This window comes from Lethenteron reissneri, chromosome 13, assembly GCF_015708825.2.
Source record: "Lethenteron reissneri isolate LAM-NWPU_2019-01 chromosome 13, ASM1570882v1, whole genome shotgun sequence".
NCBI lineage: Eukaryota > Metazoa > Chordata > Hyperoartia > Petromyzontiformes > Petromyzontidae > Lethenteron > Lethenteron reissneri.
The window spans coordinates 7,775,650-7,795,000 of NC_083791.1; the positions used below are offsets into that span (position 1 = coordinate 7,775,650).

Sequence of the window (19,351 nt, forward strand, 5' to 3'; positions counted from 1 at the left end):
GAAAGAAACAAAACAACCCCCCTCCCCCCCCCACAAACCATAAAATGTACATTATTAGTAAAGTGTTCCGGACGAGGGAGACACAACACGAGTAAGAGTGAAAGTTTAGGTTTTCACTGCGTGGCCCGGCTGTGAATACAGTAACTCTCCCCCTCCCTTGAGCGACGACCCCTTTTCCAAGTTGACATGGGGGGGTGGTGCGGAGTGGGGGGCGGTTGTCGGTGGGACGGGAAGAGGAGGAGGGCTGTTAGGGTTCGGGTGGAGAGGGGGGGGAGAGAACATTGTTGGCTGGTGGGGTTGGTCAATGAGTAAAGGGGGGAGTGTGGTAGGTACACGGGTGGGGTGAGAGAATTGGGATTTTAATACACTTTGAAACGGGACAGTGGCCACACCTACCTGCTAAGAGAGGTGGGGTGGGGAGGGTAAAAGACTACTTGTGGTGGGTTTTTTTTTCTATCATCATCACCATTGAACTACAGAGCCATATTGTTCTGCGTGCAACTGTACGCAGGGGTACAGTGCGCTGGCTATGGATAGGCGCCGACCCGTGGGTCTGCGCATGCCGTGCGGCGTGCGAGTGAGCGAGCGAGCGTTTTGCGCGCTATGTTTTTTTTTTGGCCAGAACTTCCAAAGGAAGCCAAGCCCCAAACTCGCGAGGAGGCCCCTCGCTCAGGGTTCAACCAGGACTCGGCAACGCCAAGGCGCTTTGGCCACACCGCAGCAGCGGCAGCAGCAATCAACGGCAGCAGATGGCACACGCCAGGTAAAAAAGAGCACTTTTTAGTTACACCGCATTTTGGAACACGTCACACAATGTCGGAGACACGGCGTGCCCACCTGAGTTTAAATCGATCCTGCCACGTACAGACTCCTGTGTGTGTGTAGATGTATGCAATGCATTGTAATGCTTTTAGCGGCTATTATGCTGGCAACATAGGAGCGGGTTTTGTTTGCATTCCGTTACCGATTGATTTGGCGTTTTTTTTTTTTTCTCTCAAAAACTTTGATGTGAATTTCTTTAATTAAATCTCAATAATTATTTTTTTTCGACATGAAATTGTTTGGGCACTTGTTAGTCTTTTCGTATCGCGTTCATGCACAGGGACTCGTCTACTTACGGACATTCGACTTACAAACTTTTAGAGATACGAACAAACCTGTTTGTATGTCCAGTTGCCTGTTCAGACCGAAAGCCATAAAGTTCAACCGCCGGTGCAATAGACGGCGGTGGTGGCATCTACATCTGCAGAACATGATGAACCAGTGGCAACTACATCTGCAGGAGATTATGCAACTTTTAAAACTGTTCCCCGTGTTCAGTGTCACATGCCGTACAACATGTTTGGAATGGACAGGAGTAAAGTTGGACTTGCGATCAAATCGACTTACAAACAGACCTCTGGAACCTATCTCGTTAGTATATAGAGGAGTCCCTGTACTGTAGTGTAGTAGTATATAATGTAGTATATAGCGGTATATAATGTAGTATATAGCGGTATATCATGTAATGTAGTAGTGTATAATGTAGTATACTTGTGTGTAATGTATAGTAGTAGTTTGCATGCCGTACAACGTGTTTAGAATGGACAGGAGTAAAGTTGGACTTACGAACAAATTGACTTAAAAACAGACCTCTGCAACCTAACTCGTTCGCAAGTATAGAAGTCCCTATACAGTATATGTAAAATATAAGTACAGTCCATAATATAGGTGTTTGGGTTAGGTCGCGTGAATATAAATGTGTTGTTAAACCCGCCACCACCCGACGCAGCCAATTAGTAAGGTTTGTCACGTAAACAGAACGTGCCAATTCATCACTAGTACAGCACACCGGTGTGTTGGAGAGCAAATCCGAGTACTGTGTTTCTCTGCCCTTATATTTCCACTGAAATTCCTCGGCTTGTTTCGTTGTTGTTGTAATTCTTCTCCCACGTTTGCTCTCCCTTCCCTGATTCAACCCTGTCGCATTCCAGTCTTAAAACTGGAGAAGTTAAATAATCACCGCGCTGTTTTGCTTATTATATTTCATAGCCTGGGGGTGGCGGGGAGGGGGGCTGTCACCTTACGGCTGGCGTGTGTTTATACTGAGAAGTTATACTTACAGTTGTCGAATTTAAAGAAAAAAAAACCCCACTCTCGGACTCGAGACTCGAATGAACTAGGCGGGGAAAAATACGCTGGGGGAAAAAAAGCATTCACACCTTCAGGTTTTAAGTGCAAAATCAACTTGAATTACGAAGTACATGTTTTAATGAGATACATCGTTTTTCAAACAGGGCGCCATTTATGACAGGCAAGGGCACCCATTTTGCTTTAAACAATGTGGTCAGGCTGAATCTGTAATGAGGCCCTTGGACATGAACCAGGCATTGATCCTGCAGTGACCTTTTCCTCTTGGGGGTTTCTTTGCAGAATGTATAATGGATTTTTGGCATCTACATCCAAAGAAGCGAGAGAAAAAAGTAAAATGTTTTGGCCATTAAAAAAATATATTTTCAGAGGTCCCTGTGTACCTGATAATTCAGTAAAGTGTTTAGTGTGATTACATCGCAAGGCTTCCGTTCTTTTTTTTTTTGTTGGGACTGCACATTTGTATTCACAAGCAATGTTCCCAAACACCGGGAAGAACCCACATTAAATTCTTTACCTTCATTGGCTTGACCTTAACTCTGCAGCCTGGCTTCTGTCGCCGGTTGGGGGTTGTTTATTTATTTACTTTTAGTTGCTGTCAGGTTCGCTCTGATGTTGCAGACAGTTTTTGGTCGAGGGTGTGCCAGCCCGGCTGGCGTGCGGTGGGGATGTGAAGGGGAAGAAAACGGTGGGATGCAGAGACTGAATTTGGTGGAGCTCAAATGGCAGACTCCAGGCGAATTCCTGAAGGCTAAATTTCATTGTGTCTTGATCGCCCGTGGTCTCGGCAACGCGGGCAGGCTTACGTGCCCGCCTGTCTGTCTGGCACACCGGTCCAGCGTCATAGGTAACGTGGTTAAAGGGGATGTTATCGCAGGGGATCTTAACTCCCAATGAAACATTGCGAAACTCGTTATTTGAATCTTGTTTAAATTTCACTCGAGGACATGCATATTTGCGTGTGTGCATTATACTCTATGGGTATGTCTCCTTTTTCTGGTGCACGAGTAATCCTATAGAGTAGGACATTTTAGAAAGCAATAAGAGAATATCATAATTTTTTTGGTCTTCCTTGAGAATATAAACGCGTCATTTGTTTTTTGCTGGGCATGATTTTATATACTGTATGTATAAGTACGAATGAACCGTCGATCAGATTAGCACTGTTGACGAAAGAGTTGAAAAATATCACCCTTAAAAATGTGCCCCGCAGTTAGAAATGGAAATATCAACATGCTTTATAAAAAAAAAATCACAAGAAAAAAAATATTGTGCTACAATGTGATTTGGTCCCAATGTGCTGAACGTTTGTGTCCATGAGCACTGGGAACTGGGCTCCCATGACCCAGCAGCAAAAGCCCAGTTCTTATCCAGAAGCAGTACCAGTGTGTCCAGACCTGGGTGCCCCATGTTTTGTGCTCCTCTCTATAAGCCACCTTCCTGATACTTTGGGTCAGGAAGGCAGGTTTTTAGGCATTTTATAGGTGTTTATTTGGTTAGGCCATGTTACGTGGCGAGATGTTAACTACCTTGCCTGGTATACTGTTGTATATTTGGAGTTGGCATGTTCTCCCCGTGATCATGGGGATTTTTCTCCGGGTTCTCCAGTTTTTCCGTCCACATTTAAAATCAACATGCGTTCAGAGTGTTTTTGGATGCGATAAAATTCCACATGATAAGCCACATTGTTGAGCTGTCATTTGTGATAGCCAGATGACTTATGATAAAAGAACTAAATAGCTCAGTGGGCCTTACCTGGTTAAAATTAGAAAAAAGTTTTAGTTTGTATTTTTAACAAAGACATGGCTGGGAATTTGACGAAGTGTTGTGACATCACAGCCAAGCTTGTCTTACTTCCACGTTGACCTTGTGACGTTACCCACTGGTGCCCACCGTCCACGTTGCTTGGGTCAAGTGGTGACCTCGGGGGTCCAGAGGTCAGTCAGGCTGAGCTCATGCGCAAATATAGATTCCTGGGGACCAGATGGGTACGAGAATTGAGTTCCGCAGGCTGCGGTAAAGGACCATAAGATAAGTTAACATTGTCGATGTGTGTTTAATTTTCACCTGTTCCTATTGGTGCTCATATCTTCAATTTGAGCCTTATAATAACATGTCCACTGCATTGTTGTTACAACTTTCAAATACAGCGACTTAAAGCAACTACGTAAATTAATTAATTGCTGCCGCAGTGGTCCCTGCACTGTGCGGTGAACCCAGGGTTCCATTCCTGGCCAAGGCTCGCATCAGTGGCAAGAAAATATCTGAACCAATCCTGTTCTTTCCCCTCACCGACGTGCGCTGGCCAAGTTTGGTGAAGCATTGTCAAACGACCCCACCACCGGCACGGCATGCAAATGCCTTTACGGAGCAGCATATTAGTCAAAGGGACGGAAAAGTGATATTTTTTTTATTAAAGGTTAATTAATGACAAATTAGCGAGTTCTGCAGACTTATGCATCAGAATGCCATGCTGCTTTATCCCCAGTGGCATGGAATGAGCAAGATAAAACTGGCGCACGATCAAACGATAACTCACATTATTATTTAACTCTGAATATAACGAAGGCTCATGAGTGGCATTTTACTATTTCAGAAACAATGAGAGTTTGCGGTGTTTAATTGGATGGTATGTGATTCATGGTAAAGTACCAAAGCAATCTGAAACAGCATTTACGTAAAAATAGATTTAGATCAGTAACTTTTAACGTCCACGCTGGCATCACAAACTCTCTTGTCGTGCCCAGAATATTTAGCAACGAATAAGAGTCCGTGACAAGTGACAAAAAAAGTGTACGCACTCATTATTTTACTAATTTATGCATGTGCTCATTAATTCATTAATACCACACGTTAATTATTCATGAATTCGTGAGGCAGCTTCTTCGTTTTACTTTTTTTTTCACGCGAGCTCAAACGTATAAATTGCTGTCCTTTAGCCAGTCTCATTTTAGTTGCTGACACATTTATTCTCCTTCGGTTAAGACAAGGGGCTGCCCTTCCTCGGAATCTTATTGTACAGCCAGGCAGTAACTTCATACAACATTTCTATGAATCGTGTTAAAGTGGAGATTTGTTTTGCCTAATTTCATTAATGCCCCTTAAACCTTGAAGAAAACATTTTCGGGATTATAAGATATTCCAGAAAGGAAGACTCACCCGAAGCTTGTCAGTAGAGTTATACAAAACTGTTCACAGACACATGCACCTAACAGGATTATAAGATGCACCCCCAACTTTTGCTTTAAAATACTGGAGAGAAAAGTGTATCTTATAACCCGGATGAACGCAGTGTATTTACTGCAAGATATAAGCTTCGTATTGTGCATGCCGTTTTACATGCGAAGTTAGTGTACTACCATTTGTATCTTAAACGTCATTAATATGAGTCACATAGCCTAGCTTTTGTCACCCTTTAGACATATGCTCCAAGGACCTCACAATTTAATAAAGTCTGTTGGTATAACTGGGGTTGTAAGTTCGAAGTTAGTACAGTGATCACTTAGTTGGCATTGGGGCATCACACACGATCAGCTGCAATGGCTGAGTTTTATTTTGTTCTCTGCAGACATGTGCTTCAGATATCTCCATATTTAAATGTGCACACATGTGCGGGGGGGGGGGGGGGTGGATAACTGCAATGTAAAAACAACCGTAAGGAAATGTTGCGGGACCTTGTCTTTTAACTCTTCTTACTTCTTCACTGCTAACTTGTGATGATGGAAAAAGCCCGTCGGTAAACAGGATGTATGGTCTTAGCTAAAGGTTGCTATCCCCCCCCCTACCAAGTCGTGAAAGATTATGTTAAGGAATGGAGCCAACGAGTTTCCAAAAAAAAAAATTCTTTGATTTTGCCACGAGACAGGGCTGCCAGATGACTGCAGCTCTATCAACGTTGCAGTGAGATTGTTCGGTCGGAGCGAACCGGGGCAGAAGAAGCCTCTGTGTTTGCATGAAAGTGAAAGATTCGCTCGGGGTTTTCTCGGCAATCGAACTCGTGGAGCAAATGGGACATTGTCCGACTTTAACGACATGCACAATGTTGAATTGCATGGCAGTGGGTTTTGACATTGAGACATTGTGTTTACACGGTACTACGTACACTTTAAGTGTAATATGCATTATTGGCTGGATATTATAAACAGGGCGGTTTTGTGTCTGAGACTTGAAAGTAAATGTAAGGTGAGCAAACGTTAACATGTTATTTTCAAAACCTGTATGAATCCCCTTGTGCATATGTATACACACAGACGTACAAAATTTTACCCAATGCAAAATAATATATTTATCGTGGTAGTTTATAAGTGAATGCCGAACTTGTCTCGTTCGTGGGCATGTGGGGGCTCGAGTTAGAACATGTTTAAACGTTACTGAATTTACCACAGAATTCCCTGTCAGAAGTGCCTTACACACACAGTTGTCCTTCAAATGAAGGGACTATGCATCCTGAATTTGTGGGTTGGAACAGTGCTTAGCTCACTGTGCCACGAACCTCGTGACTTGAATTAAATTGCCGGCCACGGCTACTGTCAATGTGCAATTGATATCCGAACCAGTGGAGTACAAAGGGGAACCTCCCATTTACCAACCCTCACCAGAACGGTAAAGTATGGTTAAACACCCCCCCCCCACTCCCCCCCCCCCCACTCCCCCCCCCCACCACCTTACAGCATCGGGACACCCTCGTCCAACAGCGGATTGACACATGCCTTTGAATTCTAGATTTGAAGCTTTCGTGACTGCAAGGATTCATATTCTTAGGTTTTTTCGGTAAAGTCACGTAGGTAAAACATTAAAATTAATAAAAGTAAAATAAAATAAAAATCACGACGTTTCGGAGGCAACACAAGCTTCCGTCTTCAGGTGGAACCGTCACAGCCACGACAGCTGTATCAAGTAAATGGTTTACCTACGTGACTTTACCGAAAAAACCTAAGAATATCCCTTTGAATTTTTAAGATGACGTCTGTTCATGTGAAACAATACACCAACAAACCGTGAATGTTTATAATGGTAAATTACTTATAATAACTGTTGTGGCAAAGAGACGTGTGTTGGGCAATCTCATCTCACCTTGTCTACAAACGTATTGTTTTCTTTCCCCATCAGCTTTGAAGTGACATTTGGGAGACCCCCGTGCCTGGCAGAGTGGTTAACTCTTTAACACCACAGGTAGGCGTTTTAATAGAACATTAAAGTAGATCGAGGAGGAGCAGTGGCGCAGTATTTGGCCTGCCGCATGCAGTGATTCTGGCAACCTGAGGTGGATTGGCGCCACGGTGGTGAGATGTTAACTAACTCACCTGGTATACAGGAGGTCATGGGTTCAATCCCGACCCTGAAGCCTGCTGTATATTTGGAGTTTCCACGTCTCTCCTCATGGCCGCGTGTGGTTTTGTCCGGGTCCTCCGGTTTTCCGCTCCAAATTTTAAATCAAAATGCGTTCAGAGTATTTGGCTGTTATATATTTCCACATGATAAGCCAACATGGTTGAGCTATCGTTCGTGGCCAGGTCCCTTCTAAAAAAAAAGAGCTATGTAGCTCAGTGGGCCTTACCTGGTAAAATAAATACAAGTTTTTTTTAAAGTTTAGATTCCCAGCTATGGCTTTACATCAGTGGCTTGTAATGTCCGAACTGGTTCAAACCCTCCACCCCACGACCCTGAAAAGTCACCAAGCCACAGTGGTCAGCTTGGTTGAAGTACGTGCACTGTATGGTCACACAAACCACGTGACCAAACACCGTGGAAGAAGATATAATGCCAAAAACAAGCACGTCAACATGAACTCACCATTAAGGTTACGAGGACCTGCAATTTTATCCACGTTTATTTTAATATTCTTTCTGAAGCGCACGTGTAATAACTGCGTTGGTAATTACGTCTTGTATTTATCCTAAGAAGTACATACTTGCGTTGGAAGCTCTGTACGTGCAAAACTTGGGCCTCTTAAACATGCTGTGTTTGATTAACACCCACGAAAGTGTCTCCTCCAAATGTTACTTTCACAAAATGCGCCTTATTAAGCTGTCAAGTGGATGCTTACGTGTTGCAAAATAACCGTGAACACGACCAGCTCGTTTACGAGAAAAACACGAGACGCCAATTTGACGATACGTTTTTGACGGCAGCTAAACATCCCACATGAATCCACATACAGTATTTATTGAGTGTAACCTGACTATATTTTTTTCAATTAAACGCGTGCTTTTACTGTACAAGGGACCACATATTACCGGACCTGCCTCAAAATCGTATCTCACTCTCCCGATCGCTTTTTGGGTTAATGTTCAATAGGGGACGAATGCTGCCAATGAGTAACGTTTGCGCTCGACATGCAAATATCGACGGCCGAGGGGGGGAGTGTTGAATGGCTCCTGTGCGCCAACATTCTCACCCGAGTTCTATCGCACAAAATCATCCCACGCTCGCCCCATCTTGCTGTCGACGCGAGCCCTCGGCCGGGAGATATATTTACGCCGCCCGTCATTGTATGTGTGTACGTTGGAATTCTTTCACGCCGCACATCGCCAACCGTGCACGGCACTCTGGAGGCTGCAAACGTAGCTCCCGAAATGTAGTTTTATAAACACTGTGCGAAGGAAAAACAAGAGTGGGGTGTTTCGATTTAAAGCTTTCGTGACTGCAGGGATTCATCTTCTTGGTTCTTTCGGTAAAGTCACGTAGAAGGGAAGTAATAAAATAATAAAAATAAAACATAATAAAATAATTCTCACGACGTTTCGGCCACAATGCACCTGAGGACGGCTGCTTGCGTTGTGGCCGAAACGTCGTGAGAATGATTTTATTATGTTTTATTTTTATTATTTTATTACTTCCCTTCTACGTGACTTTACCGAAAGAACCAAGAAGAAGCATTGCAAGATATCACGACCTCATTTGGTGGGGTGCTTTGCATGAGCTGCCAGCAATGAGGCTTGAGTGACGCGTATTTCCTGTGACATGCTGTTGGTGGCCGTAGACCTGTCAAAGCTGGGGGTGGGGGGGGCAAGTCAAGCTATGTAGCAATCACGTAATTTATTCTGGGGGAAAAAATAACGAATTATTTTATTTTTCCCACATTAAGTGCCCTTACTATCATTCTGCGCCGTATCCATGAATATATGTTGTGACATCATTATGTGTGGAAGTCAGCTGAATACTATTGTGTTTCGTTTCGCCTTCCGTTTTTCACCAATTAGTTCAAAATGCAAGCTCAGTGTAGCAAACTCTGTCAACATAATAGATGAATGGAGTACACCAATACATCATATTATCTTCATGCCTGCTCCGTGATTAAAGGGAACAAAATTAGATGGTAGGTTTTTTCCCCATTGGTAAGGCATATTTATATAGCCCTTAATAACCACATGGGAAAAATCCGTGTAGGTGTTAGCATTAATATGTCAAATTGAATAATGACCAGAATATTTTTTCTTAAAAAAAAATCAAGAGCCAAAACTGCTTGAAGCACTGCAACACGTGTACGTATGCATTGGAACCCTTGAATAATATTGCACGTGCGAGAAAACATATCGAGTATTACAATCCTATGTAATGAATAGTTGACTTTACTTAAATTGTAGTGATTTTCAGAGCACATTTTGCCAAGGCTCTATCAAAGCAATCCTAAACTAATTTAAATATGAACATACATTTAATAATGTTGCAATCACAAAGAGAACATGTACGTGTGTATGTACGTTGAACTTTCGCACATAGCCCACCATGATAACCGGAGGTGCACACAACGCTCAAAACATCTTTCATTCCTGTCGTCAAAATTACAACATTTGATATGTATGTATGTTGAACTTCTTTCGCACCGTACATAGCCAATCGTGGTCTGAAGATGTTTTGTCCAGAAAGATATTGCATCGGGATGTTTGACCAGTTGCATTAAGTAATGTTTGGCATATGGGAGAAAGCTGTCTCCGTCGCTATGATCATAATTAAACAGCCATGATCTAGCCATTCCTGGATGAAGGCCTTTGCTGTACCGTCGCTATCTTTCATGGTCTCCATATACCACAATCTGTCTCGCTCCTGCACATGAGCTGACGCAATCACTCCGTCTCCACCACGGTGGTCATACTCCTTGGATGCGTTCCCCACCATTTCCTGCCACTCTATCATCCTTTTCACTGATGTGTCCTGCCGAGACTCACACTTACTTTCCCTATGAATCAACGTTGTGTCTCTTAATTGTTTGCATTTTGTTCTCGGTTCCATAAGTTCACCTTTCTTGTCTCTCGGTGTAATTCCAAGCATTTATCTCCGTGTGCTTCGTTGTACACTTCACGGGTTATGTTTCATGAGTCCATGATTTCAATCCATGCCATGATGGGTAATATGCACGGATTGAAAAGGTTTTTTTTGGGCACCACAGTGGTACTGTATGTTTTCATCATCAAATTTTATTTTACAAAAGCATTTCAAACTGTTCTTGCTCCCCTCTTTATTTCGTCATTTTTGATCCTGGAATGCCTTCAATAATTTCCTGAGGTACGTGTAAATGACTGTTGCGCAATTGCTTACCTTCAACAGTTATTGCCTTCATAATATAGGTTTTTGGGTCAGATCGCGTTATTTATAAATGTGTCGTAACCCTCCACCACCCGACACGGCCAAACAGTAAAAAATGTGTCACTGAGGGTTACGACACATTTATAAATAACGCGATCTGACCCAAAAACCTATATTATGAATAATATTGGTCGCGAAAGCCTACGTGTTAAAGTTATTGCCTTACGGCTCAACAAAATGTGTCGTATGTGACTTTTATTCTGCTGATTTATCTTTAGCCCCACTTTTGCAGCTTGCTTTGCTCAGGTTTTCACTCATTGCCTGTCGTTACTTTCCATTGGTTGTTATAATGACACTGTTTTGAGTCAATCTAAAATGGATCATCTCTTCATCACTTATATTTATGCTCATCCCCCCCCATTTAATTTACAGAGAATATCTTCTTAAAAAATATCTGCCAATTGCCATGGTAGGAGAGCTATTTCCTTGCCTGACTCGTCCATCGATGTGTAATGCTTTTTCCTCATGCAAATCTCAGTTAATTGTTACATCTTTATAAATGATTGTGACAATTGCTATATTTTTCGTTTCAAACATCTTGTTTTGTGGGAGCTTAGACAACGGCAGAGGGGACACAACGGTATTTTGTAATCGCTTCATGGGGCTTGTTTGACGATACTTTACCGTGATGGGGTAATGAAGAGAGACTGCATTTTGTCTTGATTGTGGATGCCCTGTCAATTAGAGATATACCGTACTCGGGTTCCAAAGGCTCCTTCCAGCCTCTTTGCCACCCTGAAAGAAAACTGGAGAACCCAGAGGAAACCCATAAACAGGAGCGCATAACACCCAAAGCTCTGCAAAGATTGATTTAACAATCCATTGCTGCGCTGCCATCCCTTGGCCAGTTTAACACGTAGTCTTTCGCGACCAATATTATACATAATAGAGGTATTTTTGGGGTTAGATCGTGTTAATAGAAATATGTCGTTAAACCCGCCACCACCCGACAGCCAATTTGTGTAGGGTGGTTGCGGGTTTATTTACGCGATCGAACCCAACAAAAACCTCGTATTATGGATGTGAACTTGCAACTTCGCAGGCCAAGTTCACACTACTTGGCATTCTAAGGAAGTCTTATCGTGCAACTAGTCACCAGGTTATCAGCCTGCTTAGCTTATGAGACCTGACGAGATTGCGTGTGCATTCACGGTGATATGGTTGTAGGCCATTTAAAGCCCCCTGTTGTTATTCACACGGAATTATTTATTTTTCAGGATCATTCAGTATTAATTTTAAATGGGGGTTCTCTCCAATTTATTGAGGGGCAATAGTTATATTTGTCTAAATTGATCAATAATTGTTTTTAATTGAAGTTATAGGAATATGTAACATTTATTTACAACTTACAAACTATGAAAATGATTCCCGCAACAATTGGTATAACAGTTTGATTTACATATATATGTACCCAAATACATGTTCTGTTTTTTTGGTAACAGGTGGAATGTGTAGCATTGATTTAAGAACATTTTACAAATGATAGTACCTGTGCTATTCATCGCTCTGAAACCTAGAAAATAAATAACCCAAAGTGTAAAAAAAAAGTTTTTTCTTTTTAATGAGCTGAAGCGACGTAACACATTTAAAATTTCATTTGGATTTGTCGATTTAATCAGCAAATTGCAGGAAACTGCACAGGGGTTTAGAATTATGTTTTGACGGCATAGTCTGATCTCTGCTCGGGGAAAAATGCTCATTAAAAGCTTCTTGTAAGGTTAATGTCTATTTAACCGGGTACGGGTTGACTGGCATGGAATGTTTAAGCCTGACCACATTTCAGGTGCACTTTCAAACATGAACTGCACTTACTGCCTTTTACGGGGGTGAGAAGGGAGGAGGGGGGGGCTAGAGGGTTTGGGGGAGTGGTTTGTTCGTGGCAAATAAAAAAAATGGCAGTCATTTTGATTTGGATTCTTACCTGTTTGTATGAGGTACAGTTGGAGGGAAGGGTGGTGGGTCTAGTTCTGAGGGAGCTTTATTGATTCACGGTGGGTGTAATTTGACATCTGTTAGCGTTTAGTCGTGCCGGGAGCAGGGAAGGGTGCATGGAGAGCCTATTAGAGCCGGAATGGAGGGGCCTCCTTAGCAGTGGCCATTTATCAGCCTGTCATGAGTGATGGATGGCACAGGCTGGGAGGGGAAGCTTTGACTCTTATCTCTCTCTTCCCTGCGTCTCCTGATCTCTCTCGATTCCTCATGCTATCACTTTCCTTTTGTCTTGCTCTCATTCTCTCTCTCTCCTTCTTCCATCTATATCTATTGTGAGCCTTTATATTCCGTCACCTTTTTGCGTATTCTCCCGTTCACGCGTGCGCAGGTCCTTACAATGTCCATCTTTGCCGTTGTCTCTTTCTGTTGGGAATGTAGTCGTAATTATCGTTTGTTATTTCTTGCCTTGTCTTCGTCTTCATTGATTTTGAACGTTGCATTGCTCGGTTTTTCTTCTGCTGCGAAGGGGGGGCACATGGTGTGCATCTCTTTGTCACGAAACATTATCTCGGGCACCTCGTTTTGAGTCAAGCGCTGGTCTTTTTTACCGCGAGCTAGAATTTGGAAGCCACGAGTGAATTTTAATGCGATCATATTTTGCTTGTTTAATGTCGGCATCGGTAATGGCAGCATACAGTAGATCATCGATTATCCGGAGGCCTCGGGCGGGTGGTCGTGCCGGATTTTCATAAACGCCGGATAATCACAAAATCATGATTTAGAATAGCTTATTTTTGCACATTTTTGTATGACATGTTTTTAGGTGTTATCTATATTTTTTAGTCTTTTAAATTTGTTTACGATGTGAAATTGGCATAAATAAATATCCTACTTAAAAAGTTACTTATTTCCTTGTACCTGTACTTAGCACTCCAATCTCGAAGACTCTGTATGGAGTGATATATGTACGTGCATTATTTTCCTTAAGCTGTATGTAGTGTATAATGTAATGCATATAATATTTGACACTAAAATCGAGCACAGCTACTTGTTTTGTCACGCACATGGTGCCGATCGCTATACTGGTTTACAACCTTTGGAGCGGTTTCGCCGGATCGGCCTAGGACTGCTGGATAATGTTGGAAGCGGCCGGATAATAGATGATCACCGGTATATTCTAAAACGCATTTTAAGTTGCGTTCATGATTTTAGATCTATAAGTTGGCACACGTAACCTCCGCATGAATGAAGTTCGTTCAAAGGTAATTTTAACGACAAAGAATTCTGCTAATCGGTGTATTTTATTGCAACAAATTAAACACAGATTTGGCCCATTGATCAATGTCGCTTGTGCATGAACTGGTGGGGATATTTTGTCGAAACTCCTATTACTGTACGACTATATTTGATCGTGCAAAGAGGACTAAATAATTGGAATATATTTGAATGTTTAATTGCGAGAGGAGGGATGTTGGTATACTGGTTAGCATGGCTAACATCTCGATTTAAAGCTTTCGTGACTGCAGGGATTCATCTTCTTGGTTCTTTCGGTAAAGTCACGTAGAATGGAAATAATAAAATAATAAAAATAAAACAATAAAATACAATTCTCACGACGTTTCGGCCACAACGCAAGCAGCCGTCCTCAGGTGAAGAACAGGTCTGTCGGAAAGACAGCATCTGTTATTATTATTTCCATTCTACGTGACTTTACCGAAAGAACCAAGAAGATGGCTAACATCGTTGACGAGATATATCCGAAAGCGTTCTCCCCCACCACCTCAACCCCCCTTAACCAGCTTATAATGAGCATTGTGGTCAATTATCGACAACGAATGACCAACATGGCCCAGAGAGACCTCCATCCAACAGTGGATAGACCAGAGGCTCTACATTTTTCACAATATAACTGTTGATTGAAATAAAAGATTGCCGAAACATTTGTGGTTTCCTTGCGGGGGAGATCACGTTACGTATCCATATCCATCTGGGAATAGTAATGCACATTAAAGGGGATGTGTCACAACATTCTTTTCCTTTTCGTCTTGAGTAATTTAATGTTTGTACAGTGAGCCGTAACAACAATTGACTGGCCCATTAATTTCGACGTTATTATGCATTTATATAGGGTGTATAGAACAGGAAATGTCAATGACATCTTTACCAGAGAGTCCTAGTGTTTACAAACTAAGCATATTAATTGCTCACTCGCCAGCGGTCAATCGCCTCTTGTCACTCTATCATTACTACTACCATGGTTAATGAGTGAACATCACTGAATGAGTGAAATTTCACGAATTTTCGCACCTTAGCACGGTTGCCTGCGGTACGGTGCGAGAGACGTTCTGTATACAGGCGTTTCTCAAAGTGAATTCATTTTAGACAATGGCTTTATCTGATTATAGAGTCATAGTAAATTCCTCCACACATGTTGAAGACTCGGTCGATTACCAGACTGACTGTATTGTCTCGTCCGTGCTGTGTTCATATGGGACCTTTTTTGCCAGTATCAAAATATTTATGTATTATCATTTTGCCCATCCAAGGACGGGTGTATTGCAGTAAATCTGAAACTTGCAAGCGAAAGCAGACCGCCACGTGATATTCATTGCATTAGTGCGTGTGCATTTTGCAAGGCCGCGGTGACAGACTTATTTCATGTAAAGGTTATTACCCCTTGTTCATCATGACGTCCTTTTTACTCTGATGTCTCAGTAGCGTTACGGAGATCGCGTGACGTGAGGGTTCTGCCTTTGTAATGAGGGTTGTAAGTTGACGCTGAGGAGGGGGGAGGAGGCGCCTCGCCCCCCCCCCCCCCATGTGGAGTGACGTCAGCCACTAATTAATATTAATGACGGGGGTGTCCATTTGGAAGACGTCACCTGCTCATGATTATTAATGAGGGGGGCTGTTCGATTTGATGTGACGTCAACCTGCTCATGATTATTAATGAGGGAGGGGGGTGCTACATGTGGCGTGACGTCTCCCGCTCATGATTATTAATGAGGGGGGCTGGCCGATGTAGAGTGACGGTACGCGCGGGACACAGACATCCTTGGCTCATTATAGTAGTAAATCTGTTTGGTGTTTGAACATCTTAACACCTGTTTTATTGACAAAAAATGGGGAAAAGCCTATTCTTATTTTTGCATCATTTTAATACTGCCAAAAAGGTCTCATATAACTGCTCAACCTGAGCTATTGATACTTTTATACTTGCATTCTCTTTGAACTATTCACATTTTGGGCCTTCTCTGATCTAACTGGTGAGACTAGGCCATAAGAAGGCTGTCTCTGGTGTAGGCCAATCAGTTTCCAAGACTGTGCATATATTATCAGAGCACGTTTGTTTCCATATTTTGCCACAAGTATGTGTGGTTAATGCAGACTTGATAGCTTGCAACAAGTATCTATTTCATGTTTGAACATCTTAACACCTCAGCGAATGCGATTACAGTGAGATTAATTTCTATTGACCCTTTCGTTCCAGCAAAATATATGTGCTTAAATGTTGTTCTTGATAGCTACTCGTCCTGTAAGAGATATGCAGCTGAACGCATATTTGGAATTATGTTAAACTGCAATTAAAAAGAGTGTGAGTGTGTGTGCGCATGCCGTAGTGTAGCAGTTAGCGCCTCTGTGCTACGAACCTGGCAACCCGAGTTCGATTCCCGCTCACGGCTAACACCAGTGACGATTAATTCAATCGGTCCTGGGCCTCCCCTAGGTTGATTCAACCTTAAATGAGTACCTGGTGCGATGCGTAAACTTCGCCACCAGTGGAGACAAAGGCGGCCGGTTGTGGCGCTGTGACCACCCACCCCCTCAGTGTGCCGTACCGGCCTTCGTAGAAGTGCTCACTAACAGCACTTTCCCCAACAGTCTGTTGAGGCTATACGGGGGATATTTGTCTTGTGTGCCTGCACGTGTTGTTCAGCACACTGGCAAAGGTTGCCCCAATATCAGGCCATTCCAGGGCATTTTGTAACTCTAAACATTGTTCACATTGCAGCAAATCTACTCCCAACTTGCCACCCGTCGCTCCTCAACGGGGGCCGTTCGCTTTTAGCGATGTGTTTTTTTATGAGTGTGTGGGAGCCAAGGAAAATGGAGACGAACTATTTTTAATCGTCATATCTTTACAGCGCGAGACAATTGAGCATGTGTATGAATAGAGTATTGATGGGTTTTTTTTGTGTGCCGTCCTGTGTATGCTGGTATCACAGTCCAAATTCCAGATTTAACTAGGAGATGTAATAAACCCATTGGGATACGTGAAACATCGTTGCCGCTTTTATAAGGCCAACTTGGGGTTAAATATTTCATTAAATACTCGTAATTCTAACAAAAGATATGCGAAATAAATAAACATTCAAACTTAACTTTGCTAAAAACAGATAATGAATCTTAAGTTTTCTCGACCTGTCTGATCCACTTTATGCACTCCAAAAAATGTGTATTCATAATGTCAATTATATGGTCAATTATAATAATAGTAGCAATGATGTCTCCCATATACTCAGTCACTTACATATTACCCATATTAGCCTTAACTAATTAATAGCAGCATTTCACATTGGTGACAAATCCGCATTATCCCTGCAGGTAACATGAAATACTAATTACAGTTTTAAATTGTCGCATATCTTAAATAAACATCAGTTTTGAAGGCAGCTGTGTGCGGTGTACGTATTAATCGCACTAATCAGCCTATTCTTACTCATCATTTTTAAACGTTGATCTTAGGTCACCATTTAAGTTCATTATTACACTTCCCTTACCTCCTAGATGTATATATTGTCTTCAATCAGCTATTCCAATGTATTGTCTTGTCCTATAATTCTTTGTAAATGAACAATTACCCTCCCTCCACATTAAAGGGTTACCCGCATTGCTGCGAGCACATTGCAAGGGCGAGCGCAGCAGATAGGGAAGGACCTGAATTTAGTAGGAGTAATAATAATAACAATAATTTCGATTTAAAGCTTTCGTGACTGCAGGGATTCATCTTCTTGGTTCTTTCGGTAAAGTCACGTAGAAGGGAAGATTATGCATAATGCACGGACATAATATGACTTTGAAACCCCCCGCCCACCTCCTACGCATTCCACAACTAGTGACTAATCCCATATCTGCATTTCCCATAAATATGCTAAATTTTTCTTGATATGCAAATTCTTTTGTCAAGGCGCTCTACCCCCTCCAACCCAGCTTAAATATACGCTCCAAACCTGGTGGTGTTTCATTCAGACGCTGTCTTCCCGACAGACCTGTTCTTCACCTGCGGACGGCTGCTTGCGTTGTGGCCGAAACGTCGTGAGAATTATTTTATTATGTTTTATTTTTATTATTTTATTATTTCCCTTCTACGTGACTTTACCGAAAGAACCAAGAAGATGAATCCCTGCAGTCACGAAAGCTTAAAATCGAAACAACAATACCAATGCATTTTTTCGATTTAAAGCTTTCGTGACTGCAGGGATTCATCTTCTTGGTTCTTTCGGTAAAGTCACGTAGAATGGAAATAATAAAAATAAAACATAAAATAATTCTCACGACGTTTCGGCCACAACGCAAGCAGCCGTCATCAAGTGGACAGACCTGTTCTCCACCTGAGGACGGCTGCTTGCGTTGTGGCCGAAACGTCGTGAGAATTATTTTATTATGTTTTAGTTTTATTATTTTATTATTTCCCTTCTACGTGACTTTACCGAAAGAACCAAGAAGATGAATACCAATGCAGTGGCTATGTGGATGGCTGAGGCAGAGCGAGGGAAGAATCTGCCTTTGGCTGTGTGCAGGCGACAGGAGGTCAGCAGAGAAGGCCACCTCGTTGGGTTGGCGCCGGGGGGGGGGGGGGGGGGGGCGAGTGGGGTGGTTAGCGTTTCCGCCAAAAACACCGAAGCCACTTTCAGAAAAGTGGCTGAACTTTTGTCCTTGTCAAGTGCGAGAGCGCTAATTAACGCTCGTCGGCACAAATGGATGACGGCTCCTCCTCTTGCGGCAACACCGAGGGCCTTAAAATAAAATCCGCTGCTGGGTGAAAGGATTGCTCGGTGTGGCTGCTTGCCTTTCGTCCCTCGTTTTTGTTGCATATGTTGTACCGGTCTCTGAATGCCGTGTGCGTTGCATGTTATCTACCCTGCCAGAGTAGATAACAATGAATTGCAACAAATTATGAATATTATGATGAATGCCATTATCACGCAGCTGCTCGCTTTGGGTTGTATTTTGCTGCGTGATGTAAACATTTAATTGTCCTCTACAGGCAAGTATAGCCCCCTTCTGCCTTTACAGATTCATAGCATGGACTCCCGTTACATTAATTAGATTGGGCGGTGGGGGAGGGTGGTGAGGGGAGGTGCAGGGGTCTTCACAGCTAGGGGTCTGGGGACCCCTTAGGGGGCCACCGCAACCATCTGGGGGGTACACAAATGATCAAGGACTGCATATGGATTAGCTATCGGGAGCTGAGAACCGGCAAGGAGGTTGTATTAAAGGATTTGTGTTGCCAATGGCATTGGGGCGCCGTGGTGGCGAGATGTTAACTCTCAGGGGGTTGTGGGTTCGATCCCGACCCTGAGGCCTGTATATTTGGGGTTTGCGTGTCTCTGCCTGTGGTCGCATGGATTTTTCTCCGGGTCCTCCAGTTTTTCCCTCCACATTTATAAACGTGCGTTTAGTGTATTTGGCTGCTCTAAAT

The 19,351-nt window shown here is 42.7% G+C and overlaps 1 long non-coding RNA gene across 2 annotated transcripts in view; it reads left to right on the forward strand.

Annotated features, from left to right (window-relative positions):
* LOC133342058 (uncharacterized) overlaps window positions 1–19,351 on the forward strand; it is a 198,617-nt gene that overhangs the window by 93,175 nt on the left and 86,091 nt on the right. For both annotated transcript variants that reach the window (XR_009755084.1, XR_009755085.1), the window contains exon 4: window positions 623–763. This is a non-coding gene — a long non-coding RNA (uncharacterized LOC133342058). The remainder of the gene's footprint in view (window positions 1–622; window positions 764–19,351) is intronic.